Source organism: Vombatus ursinus, unplaced genomic scaffold (assembly GCF_900497805.2).
Source record: "Vombatus ursinus unplaced genomic scaffold, bare-nosed wombat genome assembly UNPS02014942.1, whole genome shotgun sequence".
NCBI classification, from domain to species: Eukaryota; Metazoa; Chordata; class Mammalia; order Diprotodontia; family Vombatidae; genus Vombatus; species Vombatus ursinus.
Window position 1 is genome coordinate 4,251,571 of NW_020954720.1, and position 3,661 is coordinate 4,255,231.

Consider the following 3,661-nt stretch of genomic DNA (forward strand, 5'->3'; position numbering starts at 1 on the left):
CTGTATTCCAAAGAGATCAAAAAAAAATGGAAAAGATCCTATATGTACAAAAGATTTATAGCAGTAATTTGGAAATTGAAGGGATGCCCATCAATTGAGGAATGGCTGGACAAGTTGTGGTATATGATTATGATGGAATACTATAGTTCTATAAGAAATGACAAGAAGCATGGTTACAGGAAAAACCTGGAAAGACTTGTATGAACTGATGCAAGGTGAAGTGAGAAGAGCTAGGAGATTATTGTACACAATAACAGCAATATTGTACAATGATCAACTGTAAATGACAACTATTCTCAGCAATACGATATAAGACTATTCTAAAGGAGTTAGGATGAAAAACATTATCCACCTCCAGAGAAAGGACTGATGGAATCTGAATGCAAATAAAGCACACTTCTTTAAACTTTATTTTTCTTTTTGGTCTGTGTTCTGTTTTGCAACATGGCTAATATAGAAATAGTTTGCATGGCTGTGTATAATCTATAGTAAAGTGCTTGCCTTCTCAAGGATGGGGGAGGTGAAACAGATGGACAGAGGGAAATTGAAACACAGATTATAAAAAGTGAGTTAACAATTGTTTTTACATGTAATTGAGAAATCAATAAAATAAAAACAATCAAAAAACAAAAAAATGTAAAAAAGAAGGGAAAAGGGGATGCTTCATAAATGCAAAACTTATGAAATTGAAGCCTAGAGGGTCTTGTGAAAGGATTAGTGTGAAAAGGGAAGGAAGTTAGATTAAAATAACTAAAATCAAAACCATAAATTTTCAGGACTTGTCACACTGCAGCTTTGGAAAGCACACACTTTAGTTATAAAGACTATAACTTTAGAAATATTTTCCTGACTAAGTTCCATTAAATGACACTTTTTTTCCATGATATTTTTTTCTCAGTAAATTTTGTCCAGCACTTTCACACCTGGAAAATGTTTATCTAGGGCATGTCAGTAAAAGAAACTAAAGAACACATCCAAAATAATTTTCATCTCTAAATCTTAACTTAGTTAATATAGAGTTTGGCTTCATTATCACAGGCAGCTAAAACATTATTTTGCTAGTTAACCAAAAAGAGAAAATACTTCCCACCTACATTTTCTTCACGCTGTTTTCTCTACCTGTGGTCACTGTATCAACCTCGTATTTTCATTCTTTAAATCCCACTCCAATGTTTCCTCTATGAAGCTTTCCTGGAGCACACAGTATGTATTTAATAAATACTTTTTATTTCATTCATTCAGTCATTCCCCTTCCTGATTAATGTAATCTTTCTCTCATTTCCCACAGCATTTTGTTCTTCCCTGTCCTGTGGTGCTTAATATATTCTATTATATACTATAGTTTTTGTATAACCTCCATTATTAGAGATTATTTTGTATACTCCTATTGCTAAATTATAAACTCCTTGACAAAGATACTGGAATGCTTTGCCAATGTCCACTACTTGGATAATGTGCTACTTGGCTGCTCTGGCACATGGAAAGTGCTATATAAATGTGAACTATTATTATCATTTTGAAGAAAGAAAGACCTGAGTTTGAATCTCACCTCAGACACTAGCTATATGATGGCAGGCAAATCATTTAACTATACAACCTCACTTTACTCATTTGTAGAATAAGGCTAATAACTCCTTCTTCACAGGGTTGTGAGGATCTAATAAAATAATATTTATAGAATGTTTTGTAAACCTTAAATCACTATATAAATATTACCTATTAGGTATCTATTACGACCAATTCACTTAATTTTCTAGTCACATACATCCTTGATAATGAGTTTGGTACCACTCTTCCTATGCGAGTCATTCTCAGGGCTATTATATATCTTATTTAAATGGAATACACAATATTTTTTCAATGTCCTTTGCATCAAAATTACAATTCTTATCAATGAAATAAAAGCTGTGTGAGACACAATCATTTTAGAATTTTTGTTGCTGTAGTTCAGTCATTTTTCAGTCATGTCTCACTCTTTATAAACCCCATTTGGGGTTTTCTTGGCAAAGATTCTGAAGTGATTTGCCATTTCCTTCTTCAGATCATTTTATAAATGAAGAAACAGAGGCAAATGGGGTTAAGTGACTTGCCCAGGGTCACACAACTAGTAAGTGTCTGAGACAAGATTTGAACTCAGGAAGAAGTGCTCTATCCACTGTGATGCCTACTTGTCCCTTAGAATTTTATAGTCATTCCTAATTTTTCAGCAGAGTACTATATTTCATAGATTGATTGTTCTCACTTTATTCACTAGACTTGACTCCAAATGATTCTGAATGTTTCAAAAAAAATAAAAAGCAATCCTCTTTTCTCATGACATTCCCTTCTCCCAGAGCACCTTCCTCATCATGCCCATCTATTGAAATCTACCTGTCCTTTCAAATTTTATTTAATTTATTATTTTATTATTTATTATTATTTATATATTTTATTATTAATTTATTTAATTTAATTGAGTTTTAACTCAACCTCAGCCAGAAACTAGTTCTCCTTCTTTTGAACCTTTATAAGCACTCAGACTGAACCTCTCTTAATGCATTCATCACCCAATGCCTTATATTATAACAATTTGTGTATATGCTATTTTCTGCTAGTGTAAGCTGCTTAAGACTAGGAATCCTTTTATACATTTTTATATTCCTTATAGTGATTAGTACAATACCTTCCATGCTCAAATGAATTTTTACTGAATGAGTGAATACATGGTGCCTAACTCTATTTTATAATGAAGTACTAAGTTATGTTGTGCAAAAATGTGCTTTGAGGTTAAAGGACTTGCCCAGAGTTGCAAAAACCAGTATGTTCCAGAGATGGGACTTGAACTCAGATCTTCCTAATTTCAAGGCTTGTTCTCTTTCCAAAGCTCCAGCTGTCTTTCATTCAGATGAAGGCATAAAGAATTTAAATTATAGTTATGCCAATTAAATGAATAACATCCTAAATTTATATAGCAGCTCTCACCAATGACAAACAATTCTGTAGAGCAATCATGTCACTCATCACTGCGATATATAATCCCTGAGGACCAGAGTGGCCCCAGCACAATACTGCATTATAGAATTAGACCGGAAGAGGGGTGAGGTGGCCCTGAGAAGCTTCTGTTAGGGAAAATAACAGAGGGCTTTTAGCTCCCTTGGGAAGGGTCAGTAGATGTGAAAAAAAAATGGCTTTTAATTCTTTCAGTTTGGGAGCCAAAGTATATCTGGTACTTTGGAAAAGAAAACCAAAATGGTGTACACTAGTTGCCTAAAAATGTGACGGGTGCTGATTCTCCAAGTCTAGATACCATGGAACATTTAATTGGAAAGAAAAGAAACAACCAATGGGAATTAGATGCAGTAGCAAGTATTTTAGAAATAAAGAAAAATCGTATCTCCTTAACTTAAGAAAATAGGAGAAAAATCAGACACAATCATAGACTGACCGTAATTATATTAAAGTATAATGTGTCACTTTAAAATCGTCTTTGGCTAGCAGACTCATCCAAGGCGACCCTCTAACCTGTCTATGAAATGAGGGAAACTTTGTGCTGATGCTATCCAGGCAGCACCAGCCAGAGGGGAAAAGATTTCGGCTCCGTAGGAAGACGCGGGAGGGGTTTGGCAGTGATTGATGGGAAAGATACGAATGAATAAAAGTACTTGTGGATGGCGAGCACGAA